We start from the raw sequence: 13,681 nt of genomic DNA on the forward strand, positions 1-13,681 counted from the left end.
TATTAACACCAGAAGCAAAAGGACATAAAGGCCATAAAAAAAATATTCCCCTGAACTGCCACGGTAGCTGTTCTTGGAAACAGCCTCAATCCTATTTTGAGCAGTCACATGACAACTTTCTTCATACTTGAGGATTTTGGCTGTAACATTTTGAGAGAAGGTGCTTGGTGTACTTCCCATATCTAAGGAAGAGAGCAAGCAAAGTTTAAAGAAGAATGAAGAGGGGAGTAGGAGAATGATGAATACGTATTAGCTAAATCTGCTCTGAAGTGAACCTCCCAGTCTGTGTATTATAAAGAAAAAGGTTTACCAATCAAATACTATGCCTTATTGTTAGAACCCTGATTGTGGCTATGGATTGACAATCGTAGTAAAGAAGGTGGAACTGCCATGCCCCAGTAGCCTACTGGTTGATGCCACAAAACCGCAACATCCACGTCCAAGATTAGCACCTTTGTTGCGTGACGTTCCCCACTTCCTGTCATCCCTCAACCGTGGCCATTTAATAAGGCATACAATGTTTATAAAATGCATAATAAAAAAAGGAAGTTGGGATTTGTAGCCTGCCTTAACAGAAAATCTCTACTGAACTCAGTATATATTTTAAATACATCATCTGTGTGCTGTAACCTCTATTACACTGCAGCTATAATGGGAAACACCAACATGGAAATGTGTTGGGGTCATTTGGTAAGAGGGAGAAAACTCTAGAGATTTGCATCATAAAAGGTCATTTTAGGCTTTCACACAATCAACCTACTGTTTTATTAAGATGTTTTTGGTGTTCCTGGGACCTCGCCAGAGCCTATGTTACTCATAACTATCTTCAATAGGTTATCTGTCAGTATCAATGGAGCCTTAGAGAAAGTTGTGCGGTCTGTGCTGCATTGGTTGCATACTGTACACATTAAAACAGCAGTAACTAAACCAAAACATAAAAACATGTCACTAGAGTTTGAGCCTCTGTGTTGGGTGCTGACATTCCCTATGGCAAGACAACAGGACCTCGCACCTTGTATCAGCCGCAGGAATGTTTCTCCATAACTCAAATGTGTGAGGGTCAGAGAGTTAAGTGGATGCAAAACAGACAGTGTCAATGTGACAGTGACAAACACGACATTTCATATGATTACCTCCTGGACACCAAATGGAGACCTTCACCAGGCTGTACATGTATGTGCCTCTCCTCTGTGTGGAGACCCACCAAGATCTAATTTGATTCACAGTTTAAAAGCAGCTGCTATAAAACATGCCTCTGTTCCCTGTGTGTTCCATATTAACTGTCAGACTCTATGTGACCGCATTTCCTTTACTCTGTTTCATGTTAATGGAAGTTTTATATAATATCACAGAGAAATAGGTCTGTTCGTGAGTCTGTGTTTCCGCAGCAATTCTTTGTGGTTACAGCTATTTTGGTTTTGCTTTGAGAACATGCTGTGGTAACGGTGGCAGTGCTTAAACATATTTCCATATTTTGTTAAATATAGAAATAATTTAGGGTAATATTTGTTCTACTTCTACAAGTCTTTGAAGACTGGTCACCAGTGTTTGCGTGTGTATAATCATTTTAAACATATTTTCTTAGTTCTCTCCATTTGATTTTTGGTGATTTCGTGATTGATTATTTTTTGGAGATAGAAAGCTTTTATGTAACACTGATAGCGTGCAACATGTTTTCATGAGCTGTTCCATTTTCACCGTGTTGTTTCCACTCTCCAACATTTTTCTCTTTTGGAATTTACAGGCAATGGACAAAACAACAGGGCACTTTACAAAACATTACAATCCAGTACAACAGCCCCACAATAACATATGTTAATATTTGAGCCCATTTTGTGTGGTGTTATATCAAATTGATTTTTTTTTATGAGGTGTTCCTGTTATTATGTCCAAGCCCCGTGTTCTCTACCATTCACTGAGCCTAAAAATAAATATTTTTATCTCCTCAAATGGTGTTTATTATTATTATATAACATTACACAATAATATGTGCATTGTTGCAGTTAAGTGAACAAGAACAAAACTGTTCTATAAACTGTATGATTTTCTTGGCATATCTACTACATTTTCTGTTTTAATGTGTCCTCATATATTATTTTTATGTTGCTTCGAATATCTTAACAGTTTTTCATACAGTCTACAACTATATGTACTAAATTGATTTGTCAGAATAAGGAGAATGCCATCTCTTCTTCATCTCCTCTCAAATCACCCGTGGTCCTGCGGCTGTTCTGTCTTCTTAGCTGTGCATTTGTGTTTAATCTCTCTGGTCTATTCTTACTCCAGTGAGCTCATTGACCGATGTTTCCAGGGCTGTGCCCTGACATGCCATCAACTACACCAGCAAGCACCCAGCCATACTGAATCAATAAGAGATTGTTCCTTGCATGTGTGGGGTATGTGTGGTATTATGTCTTAATAGGGGTGGTCACGTAGCTGGAGTGGTTTAATGGAGGTGGCACTGACTGGTTGCCAACACCAACAGAAGCCAAACACTCACTCTATGCTACACAAACACAAATATAGGCACAAATACACAAACAGGCACGCACACATTCACGCCATACATGTCTGAAGGAATTTACAAGTGGAAGTGATTCTGTCACATGGTGCCTTCATGTGTTTGACCCCTCATAAAGTGAGTATGTCAGACAGTCTTTGTATATTTACTGAAACACAAAAACTACCCACATGGGTGTAACTTGAAAAATAATACACAGATAAACCCACACACACTGCATACATGCATACATATAGCTCCTTGCAAATATATATGTTTATCTGCCTTATTTACAAAACTACACACCCATACACACATCATTGTATTTCAGCGTAAACCAGGTCCTTAACGAAGTGTGCTGCCATTCGGATGACAGAATTGTTTAAAGTAATAAATGGACAAAGGCCAGTTGACATGCACAAACACCCAGACAAGTGTATACACATACACACACAGTGATATATTGTGCAGGGTGGAGTGACAGTGATTTCAGGCACGACAGGTTGGCCCTGCAAATGAATGCATACACACATGCAGACACACAGTATGTGTGCACCAAAGTTTATTTTTAGATGAATTGCACCTTGGATGTTTCCAAATATTTTCCTCATATGTGTCAAAAACTTTATCAGCCCAGTTAAAGATGGTTCAGTTTCCTTCACCAGAGCTATATTCTAGTCCTGTTTCCCTCAAATCCAGTCTGTTTTTTATAAGGTGTGATCTTATCATAGATTTGCACCTAATTTCTCTTGGTGAGACATTTCTTGGCAGCTCTAACATGTTTTTGTAGTAACTTTTGCATCTCTGTCAAGGACCGAAGGAAATGTCTGAACACTTCAGCCCTAAATCAGCCCAGCGTTTGAAAAATCAAGTGTTTTTCATATTTGACATGTTTTAAATCATTTTAATTCACCATTTTCCATTCTGACTTATCGCTCTTGTTTTTCCCTTCCTTCCCTTTAACTTTGTTTGGTAGCACACATCATGGGAAACATTTGGTAAGAATCTCACACCGTGACTAAATTTTGATAACATTATATTTGTATGTCTGTGCATCCATGTATGCGAGTGTGTGTCAATGACCCACACTTTGATAAGATCAAACCTGTCTTTCTTTCTCATGGGATGCAAAAACAGATTCAACTATGAAACACATGAGTCAAACAGAGGGAGATGCTTCCCTCTCTTATGCTGTAAATCATGAACTGTCACACTTTAGTAGTTTATGTACAAGCACAACTGCGCCCCAGAGCCATTAACTTAAAATATGGCTCTGGCTCTGGTTTTTCAGTCTAACTAAAAAAAAAAAAACATTTTGCATTTGACTGTTGTTTTTGTTACTTTTTCTATTCTTAATTCTCTTTCTCCTTTTTATTCCCTCTCTGCACCTTTCCATTCTTCTCTATTCTGTTTTAATGATATGCTCTCTTCCTCTTACTTACTCATTCTTGCCTTTCATGCCCTCTTATTCTCTTTCCCTGGAATGAGGTCAGCCTTTTTTAAACAAAAGTGATAATGATTATTACAACAAAGCCCTCTAAAATGTATGCAGTCGTCATTCCTGAAGGTGGGACACATGCTCTGAGCCCTTCTCTATTTATTTCCCTTTCTGTGCCTTATTAGGAAAAAAGGGAAAAGAGTGGGCTGGTTTGGTTTCAGGGGTTTTTAGTTTTACCTTAAACTGAAGCAGACAGACCAACGTGACCAGGAGAGGATGCCAGGGCACCAAGTAAGAACAGAGTGACTGGCAGAATTATTGCCATGTGTGGTTCGGCGTTTGGGTGTCTAAAGTAAGTGAGGTTACGTGTTTGTGTGTGTGTGTACGTGTGTTTGTAATGGTGGTGGTGGTGGTGGTGGTTTGGGGTTAAGGAGAGGAAGAGGGACTCAGTGTAAGTAAGATGTTTTTATGGGTACATACTCAAAGAGAGAAAGAAAGATGAAGAGTGAATGTAGACAATAACTCCTGATTTCACCAGCTGGTGTAACATTTCTTTGCTGGAGTCACTAAATACAAAACAGCTGTATTATTTCTGTGCTATTTCAAGGCCAATGTGTGAGTTTATCTAGAAATGGCCTTTAAATAGACCTAGAAGCTGAGTCTGGCTGTCTTTATCAGGCCTCACATTAGGCAAGACCATAGCAGACAGGGGTCACCTACAGAGCACATACTGTGGCAAGTACCGTAAGTTTGTGTATTTAGTGTGTGAGTTCCATGATATGTGTATCTGTGTGTGTGGGTGTGATCCTCCCTTTTCCTTATCCACTACCTCCCATTGCTATCTCCACAGAGGCCTCGACAGGCCTTTCAGCTGAGTATGACATCACATGAGATCCTGAAAGAAGCTGTGACACTGACCAGACCAAAGGAAAAAAAAAGTTAAAACTGCAGTGGTTCTACTACAAAAACATTACTCAGTAAAATAAACTCTGAGGAAATTTGCCATTTGTTTGAACAGCGACAGTTTAAGAATGAAGAAAAACTGAAGAAAAATTTCCATTGTTGAATTTCAACAATTGCTCCTCTATCAGTTTGCCCACTAATACATTTTCTCATCCACGGGAAGCAACACATCATGTAGCCCATGTTAGCAATTCAGTATTATGTTACACATTTGGTGTTATGTTCATGCTTCTTTATCTCTTGCTATAGATCAATATGTCTAGACAAAGAGCCTGAGGCTACAAATCCACTGTAGTAGTCCTCACCGTAAAAAAGGATCTCATATTAGCTGCTAGGGCTGGGCAATACTGATATTATATCGATATCATGATATGAGACTAGATGTCATCTTAGATTTTGGATATCATAATATTGTTATATGGCATAAGTGTTGTCTTTTCCTGTTTTAAAAGCCTCATTATGGTAAAGTGATGAAATTTTCTGAATTTACCAGACTATTCTAGCTGTTCTATTATTTGCCTTTACCCATTTCACCATTATATCCACATTACTGATGATTACTTATCAAAAATCTCATTGTGTATATATTTTGTGAAAGCACCAATTGTCATCTCTACAATATTGTTGCAATATCGATAGAGGTATTTGGTCAAAACTTTTGTGATATTTGATTTTTGTCCATATAGCCCCTCCCTATAGCCACCTGTTTTTTGTTAAACTAATAGAAAACAAAAGGTTTGCACAGAATCAATACAGACCTGACATGACCCAGAATCCATCTGTTTCACATTCAGGTCAATATGTCTTACTACATGGTTGGTTTTAAGCTAGCTTGTAGATGTGACACATTTTTATTTCTTTCTTTTGGTTGAAACTATAAAAATATATGAATGTAATCAAGAGATTTTGATTAATCACAATAAAGTTCTCTGTTTAATTGTGAGTTAACGCAGAATAAGCCATTGAACTGTCGGAAAATGCCCAAACATGCAATATTGAAACCATGTTTTCTGTGGTTACATAGCAACAAACAAGCACATTTTATAGTAGTTTCTAACAAAAACACGCAGCAGTGGGCTAGTGCCCTAAGGAGTCTTAAAAGTAGACCATGAGAGGAAACAGACACATTATGTTCAACCCCACCATGGCAGGAGAAAGGAGGCAATGTCTCCAACAGCCTGCAGTTCAACAGTACTGCATCTAAAGCCCAGAGGAGCGCAGGACCAGGTGGAAGTAGTACATCTATTACTTCACAGCAACAACCAACTACAGCCCAGCAAATTTATCTTGACTAAATAAAAGTAATAAAACAAAAGAACTGGATGAAAATGGAATACGTGCGAAAATAGAAATGTAAGCTAGAACACACTGCTGCTACTATAATCATATTTTAGTAAATTTGGATGATGGGAACATGAAATCTGTTAAACTGCAAATAAAAAGGGCGTAAAAGAAACATTTTGAGACAAAATGTAAAATCTTAGACACTGTATGAATTTACGACATCAAAGAAGAAGAGTTACTGCTGTAACATATACATCTAATGGCACACCAAACTTCATATTTATATGAAATTTAGGGTAATAAAACAGATGCACAGTCTAGGTAGTATCTTTTACAGCTCATAATTCTTCTTAGATGTTTTCCAAAGATCATAAAAGTAATTTTATGTAACATTGCATTCATGCAAATATATGTATGTATATATATCTTTTAAAGGCACAGAGGACAGATGTTTTCTTTTTACGTGAAACAGTAATGTAACTGTCTAGTTACTAATGTTAGGGTCTATAGGAGTAATTTAGTTGACTGTGCTTTCGTCCTCAGTCTAATGGCAGTCCTGTCTCTGCAGGGCAGTAAAACAGTAGATGGAAGGACTGGATTCCTCTGTTGTCTTTTGAAATCTAATTTAAACTTTTATAGCTTTGTTTCACAGCAGACTGGCAAAGAAGTAAAAACTGTACATATAAATAGAGAAGTTCTCATGGAGGCACAAAGAAAGACAAACAGAGACAGGGTTGACACCATCGCACGTAGGCATTTGGTGACACACACAAAACACAAACACCCATGTATTTTTTTCTTCCAACGGACCCTGGCATGTTTAAAGCTTTTTAAACTCATTGTTAATGACTCTTGACCTGAAAACAGCCAAGAATCATACATCTGCACTCACTTCATGGCAACTCCCACACTAAACATTGCCATCATCGTTTAAAAGATTTAAAGTGTAATTGAATAAATTAATGACTCCATGTGCTGTCATTGGATTTTAGCCAGCCTGCTTGTGAAAGACTTACAAGACAGTTCTATGCAGCAATCACACATACAGTATAGAAAGAAACGCAGAAAAGTAAGCTGTCTTTCCTACTGGAGATGATTGAGAAATACACTATGACAAGCTTGACTCAAACCATACACCATGAGGAGCAGAGAAACACTAGACAGCTCCCCAGAGCACATCTGGGTTTATCAAGGTCGTGTGAGTGCTGTCGAAAGTACATCCCAAACTATGTTTCTTGGAATTACGCAACGAAGGTTAAGCCTGGACAGTCCCAAAACTACCAAAGCATCGGTATGATTTCATAAGACTCAGATGAAGATTGCACTGTTTCAAGTGTGGGTCCTGGGCAGAAGAAGTTTAGGAATCCCTGCCTTAAAGGCAAACTCTGTACATGCTGGGGCTCTCTGAGGGGAAGCAGTGGTATGGGGGGCCCAAACTGGATGAGGACATCCACATGATTCAAGGGGGCCCCAAATGGGATGAATTAAACCAGAAACTCCTTTAGAGCCTTTAGAGCTGCGGTTTTGTAGGATCTATCCAGCATTAAACTCTGGTCTCAAATTGCTTACTACATCAACACTACTATGTGTACTGAGCAGAAGAATAAACAGTGGAATAATGAAGAGCACAACACTGCCTAAAATGTATATTTAATGTGAGTAAGAGAGAGAGAAAGTCATTTTAGGGCTGTCTACTTAACACTTCCTTTTTTTCTCTCAGTTAACAGTTATTTTAAGGCACCAAAAACAGAAACACCACAGTGCATCACACAGAAGAAAGAAAGACAGGCTAAAGAGACAGCACACCCACTGGGTCCAGCACTCTGTGCTGAGACAGCCTGCCCATCAAAATGATACACAGCTGGACATGGAAGTGTTTTCCATATTCAACATCTGGCCTTAAGTCTGTTGAGAGGGTTATGGATATCAGTATGCATCAGTATCACTCACAGAGAGATTCACTCACAGAGATGCACAATTTACTGGCTTGTTTTTGATTTTCCTTCCGTATTTTTTCCATCTTATTTGGGATTCTCCATTCAGTGTCCAACTTTCTGTTTATATTTACCTGGACCCATTCTTGCTTTCTCTCTCTCTGGCTCTTTCCCCAACTCTCACAAACACACCGTGCTCCAGTTGTTCTCTGAGTGACACTGAGAGTCACATGCCTTATAAAGTAATACAACAGTGATATGGCAGTGATTGTAAAGTAATCCTGGCTCTGATATTGAGCAAATACCTGAAGATACGGAATTCCATCAACTTCTTTTTTCCACTATAAAATCATAGCATTTTCAACAGATGAGCTTAGAGAGCGGAACGATGGAAAGAGATGAGGGAGGGATGAGAGTGCATAAGGTACACACTGAAAAGTTTGCATTATTGTGTAAAAGTGTTCATAGTGTATATTCATACATATGTATTTTGTCATTAACTTACAGTATGTTGTGTTGAAAAGTAACTGACAATATGTTATCCTAAAAAGACACACATGTTCAAAATCTCACATGCTTCTTTGGATTACACTCTGTGAGTTGAACATTGTGTGAACATGTGTGCATGTACATGTGAACATCTGATTATGTGATCAAATCAGGGCAAAAATAAACACACAGCGAGTCATTTGGCTGAATTTAAATGTATCCTGGCCAATCTGAACTGATAACACAGTAGACTTCCACTAAAGCTTCAAGTGAGAACTGCAAATTGTATCTGGGACATACTGTAGCTGTATTGGGTTTCAAAACATTTTGATTACAATTTATTATAGATTCATTTGTAACTATAATTAGAAGTTTATTTTATTTGGAACAAAACTGCTGAGTGTGCAGTTTGTGTCCTGACTGTTCCTTACACCCTGAAACTCATTTATAGAAATTACTCAGCGCTTATGAGATGTGGCTTCTTATTATTCTCTTCTAATCGTTCCAGCTGCCCATTTGCGTATCATTCAACAATGCTGGCTGGCCTAAAGATGAGTGCTCTTGGCTTACAGTAAGATATATCTGGCAAATAGCAGAGAAGAATAAAAAAAAAAAAAAAGCGGAGACAGATGAGCTTAACACAGTGTTCTTGGCCTAAGAATATCTGTGGGCTACCTTCACAGACCCCTAATGTTCTTAGGATTTGTATTTTCTTTGGCTTAAACAACAGACTAGCAAAAGACAGGCAGAGACAGGTGTGTCTAGCTGTAGCTGCATTCTCTTGGTATTAGGATATTACTGGCGAATACTACAAGCCTTGCCAAAGATGACGGCCATCAGTTTTAGATGATCTTTGGCAAATATTGCAGACTAGTGAAAGACAGAGACAGGTGAGCCCACTTTAGCACCCTTGGATTTGGAACATCTTTGGCAAATATCAGAGGCGAGTAAGTGACAATGGCAGCTGCACAGTGTGTATTAGTACAGAGGATTTGCATAGGGCTGTGAATATCTGCCGCTATGATACAATTCTCCCAAGTTCTAACTGATCAATCCAGTACTAAACTTGTAATAACAGTACATGCCACATTTTGACTAGTTTTATCAGGTGATCAACATAAGAGGTAATAGTTATAAATTATAAGGTTAAGTTAATCATTATAGGCCTCTTCTTTGTCAGTGAGTTAGACATCTGTAGTATAAACTGTTGTTGACACAGAACAGCAATAATGGTAAAGGCACACCATCAAAATTAGAAGGAAGCACAACTTTAGTTATAGTTCACCCTTGAGGTCCACCAGTTTCCGGAACATACAAGTCATATTTATCAGAGCATACACTGGGTTTAATATCGTATAATGATTTTCCTACACCTTACAGCACAGCAGTAATGTAAATCATAGATCATCAAGTGTCCTGTTTCACACCTCTATGCACCTTGTCATAGAGAGTAGCCTCACTTTGCTATGAAACACTTGTGGTCAAACGTTTGCCAAATGTGGATGCTTTAACCCAGGTTTGTTAGTTGAAGTATGGTCTCTACAGTCTTTTGTAAATAGGGAATCCAATTATTTCTCTCAGCCAGGCTGATTCATACATGTTGTTCTTGTTATACATGGATCAGTTCCAAGTAAGCATGCCATCCATTCTGGGTTTTCATTTCAAAGTGTAAGCTAGAAAACAGCCAATAGACCATTTGATGAAAGTATCAGTCTTGCCTAGAAACAGGTAACTGACACATACCCCCCCCCCCCCCCCCCCCCCCACATCAAATGACTAATTATGTAACTGATACATTGTCATGTTTCTGATATGATGAGAGGTCAGTAATTCTGTATGTGCACAAACACAGACCATTCCAGATTTCATTGTAAGGATAATAACATTATAAATAGGTATTGCTAAGGACTGATGTGTGTACAGTCTTTTGTGAATTCATATCTATACATTTTAAAGAAAATATGACATCCATGAAGTAGCTAATAGCCAGGTACTAGATTATACCAAGCTATGATTAACTGACATCTCCAGTGCACGTACATGAGTATATGCCTGTGTTTGCTGGACATGAGACTGTGCATAAGCATCAATACATCCAAGTACATATATGCAAGTACAACTCTGGGATATTGCTGTCTCTATTCAGAGAGCACAACGTAAACAAATTGAAAACATATACTCTGACCCTACATAAACTTCCCTCACCCAACCATTTGCCCAAGCACCCAGAGCCAACTTCCAGACTCAAAATAACTCAAGCAGCTGCTAGTGTGAGATCTCTGCAAGTGTGCATGCTTGTGTGTGTTTGTGAGTTTGTGTGCATTAGTTTAAGAGTGAACATTGATGTGTACATGTGTACATATTCCTGAGACAAAAATTCAGTATCTCCATCAACATCTCCGTCATTATTGTACGCAAGTTTGAAGGAGCACTGTGGAGTTTTCTTGTAAACATACAAAAGTTATGTTTACAATGACTCTTATTCACCAAAACACATTGAGTGTATCTTTTAGGTCTAACAAACAAGCTGAATGCATTTCCTTCCTCATAAAACATTTGCAAAGCTCATTTTTAAAGGGCAGGGATTATGCTCATTTCCAGCTCTTTATTTTTATTTTTGGACTCCACTAGAGTAGCTTTGCATGATTCACAGTTCAGAAAACTCCGTATTTATCTTATACTGGCCCTTTATGCAGCCCCTCCGTTCAGCTTCTGTCTCTTAACAGGCAGTCATAGCTCCTGCCTTTTTAAGGCCCCCCTCCCCATGAGCCAGCTTTGAGGAAGCCTACTGAAGGGCAGCCGTATCAGAGTTGTGTTAAGTTACCGCTGATGTAAACCCAACATGCCATGCTTTTCTGCTTCAAATGAAAAGCTTTTAAATGACTGAATAATGGACTATGGACCAATAATAGACTAATAATAGACTTTTATCATGAAGAATTTACAGGAAATTAAACATGATCCTCACTGAATTAGCAGAGCTTTGTTAGCAGTGTTAACAAACAGTCGAAACAACAACATGTGGAGATATTTGGAGCTATTTGTTCAGCAGAACAGTTAGAAATAATGGAGGGAGGAATAGTACAAGCAGAAACAGCCACAGTGATGAGGGTGTTTGATGAAGAGCTGCAGACGACCAGCATACCTCACACACACACAGGTAAACAACTTATTTTACTTTGCTGTGTAATGGAAAAACACTCGAAGTGTGCCAGCTTGACTGAAGTCATGGCTCAGCGTGACTACCCCCAAAACAATGGAAAATCATCATAATGTTAGTGGAGCAGAGCAGTGAACTTGTGCGCTGTGCATGAAGCAGATGACCATATAAAGAAATCAATCATGAGCCGACGTCTGCTTGGGCTGAAAGTAGAAAAAAATATTGGAAACCAAGTGTTCAGAGCAGTCTGAAGCTGGTGCTTTTTGCTCACAGGGATTACTTCTACATATGTTTACCTCATTATTTTGACACATTTAATATGAACATCCAACACTGTAACAACATATATATGACTGAAAATAAGGAAAAGCATAATAGGTCCCCTTTAAGTATTTTAAATCCTGCATTGTTTACATCCATGTTGGCTAGCTTGCAGTCTCCTTCTTCCCTGCCTTTGCTGGCGCATGGTTGCATTTCTTAGCACATCACAGCCACTTGTAGTATCACGTCCCCCATATGCATAGTACAAACAAAACATGGACCCATTGATAACAAAACTGCTCCATAGCACTACTAGAGGTCAGAAACACCAAAGGGCACCTTTAACATGTGAACGAGGAGTGCAAATTCATGAGTGTGCAAGACAGAGTGCTTACGTGAGCTTAACATCATTGCTGACTGACGTGTCTGTGCTTGTGCATGTGGAAGGGAGGTCTGTAAATCAATAACACTGCAGCAAAACAATAACACCCACCACGTGGAAATCCAGTGTTACCACACATGCACAAGAGATCTAAAAGCTGATTGTGTTTACCCATGACTTAATAAAGCCTGTCCTTGTGGTGTTCTGCATGAATGCATAACCTCCCCTATTATAAATACATGTGACAACTCCACCATTGAGACACTCAGTCACAAAGAACAGGCCTGTCAAACACTGTAATTATTCTGTTTGAGGTCCTTTCAACAGAGTGAGATCTCCACTCTGATAAAAAGAGAGGTGGAACCAATTAACTCAGCATAACACAAAAGCTGCTTCAAAACCTTTCTTCTTCGCGTGGTAGTTTGTTTGCTCAAATCATGCATTCATTCCCTACGTACCGTGATGTGCCTACGTGTATGTGGATGAGTGCATCAGGTCAACTGTGTTTCAGTTTGTAGCTTTTAACTCCCTAAAACACATCAAGACTTTGAGACTGCGCCATTACCACTGGAAGGCACTCAAATACACACATGCGCAAAGGCCCATTAAATAGTCAAATGGGCTTCGAAAAGACTTTACTGTGGGGAATAAAGCATTTAGCCAGACACTGGCAGTTGATGTGCATAACAGTGAAACACAAAGGTGGTTTTGTTGAGGTACTGGATGATTGGTTGAAATGAACAGTTTAATACTTTTGTGTACCTCTAAAGAGAATAATTACATTGCTAAAGAGCCTAATTTAAGTGTTGAAATGTTGTGATTACACTATACTAGTGGGACTGATCCAGGACAAAACCATCAGCATAGAGGAAACATCCTTCTGCTTTTCCAATTCCTCAGAAACATCCAACTGTTAAGCCCCACTCTCCTGTCTTACTTTTCACTTCAACCCTTACATTTTATTCATTTTCCTCTTTCCACCTAAAAAAACACACCTCTACTCTACAGTACTTTATTAGTTTCTCTACCCATCACCTCTCTTGTTTCTCCAACCATCTTTCTGTCTATCCTACCCTGCTGACCCCTCCCTGACAAACTGCACTGCGATCATGTCTCCTAGTAATTACATGTATATACTACTAATTAGTATTTCCAATCATGGTTTGATGGGAAATGTAATTGCTACCTAGATTATGTTTCCTGGCAAAGTTTTTCCTAGTGTGGGAAGTGCGTCATATACAGTATGTTTGAGTCAGAAGGAGGTGGTCGG

The 13,681-nt window shown here is 38.8% G+C and overlaps 1 protein-coding gene across 6 annotated transcripts in view; it reads right to left on the reverse strand.

Moving 5' to 3' along the window:
- pdlim5a (PDZ and LIM domain 5a) overlaps positions 1-13,681 on the reverse strand; it is a 64,592-nt gene that overhangs the window by 28,149 nt on the left and 22,762 nt on the right. The gene's annotated exons all lie outside the window — the stretch shown is intronic.

The sequence above is a fragment of the Thunnus thynnus genome, chromosome 2, assembly GCF_963924715.1.
Source record: "Thunnus thynnus chromosome 2, fThuThy2.1, whole genome shotgun sequence".
Lineage (NCBI taxonomy): Eukaryota > Metazoa > Chordata > Actinopteri > Scombriformes > Scombridae > Thunnus > Thunnus thynnus.